A 775-nucleotide genomic window follows, 5' to 3' on the forward strand; every position below is an offset into this window, starting at 1 on the left:
AATTATTCTTTCATTATCCAAAGAATATTTCCCACACTCACACTGGTATAATCTAATTTTTAATTATTCTTTATACATGAAACAAAAATATTTATTAATAAAATATTATTAATTACATTGGTAATCTATATATAAAACAGAAGTAATAATTACTATTGTATAATATTGCTATGATTAACATTTTTTAAAAAAAGAAAGAGCCATATGAAATTACATTGAAACAAATCATTTCTACTATAAATTGGAGGATTAGAAGATTTCCTCTGTAGAACTCAAAGCAATCACCCAGGAACTGGATTAGCAGTAAGAAAGCCTCACTTTAATGGATATTGTTAGTGAATTCCCCAATTAAGTAGGAGGTCTTGAGGTTGGAATTTAATTGCTCTGCTTAGTGAGCCACACCTCAGATACAGAGGCTTCAAATTTCACATAATATATGTGTGAGGGTTGAGGTGAAGAAAATTGTCACACAACATACTCGATGAAGTAATTAGATTTGAGCACTGAAAACCACGCCCAGTTTTAGACAAAAGTTTCTGAAATATTCTTTATTTGGAAAGATATATGAACTAATTCCCATGAAAACTCAGACATCTGGACTTAAGTAAATTTCCTGGGTGTCCAGTGGTCTGGAAAATAATAAAAAAGACGTTCTCTCCAAATTAGTCAAGTTCTGTTTCAATAATTCTGCATAGTAGTCTCCAAAATTTCAGTGGCTTACAACACAAGCATTTTTTTTTTTTTTTTTTTTTTTTTTTTTTTTTTTTTTTTTTTT

The sequence above is a fragment of the Macaca mulatta genome, chromosome 17, assembly GCF_049350105.2.
Source record: "Macaca mulatta isolate MMU2019108-1 chromosome 17, T2T-MMU8v2.0, whole genome shotgun sequence".
Taxonomy (NCBI): Eukaryota; Metazoa; Chordata; class Mammalia; order Primates; family Cercopithecidae; genus Macaca; species Macaca mulatta.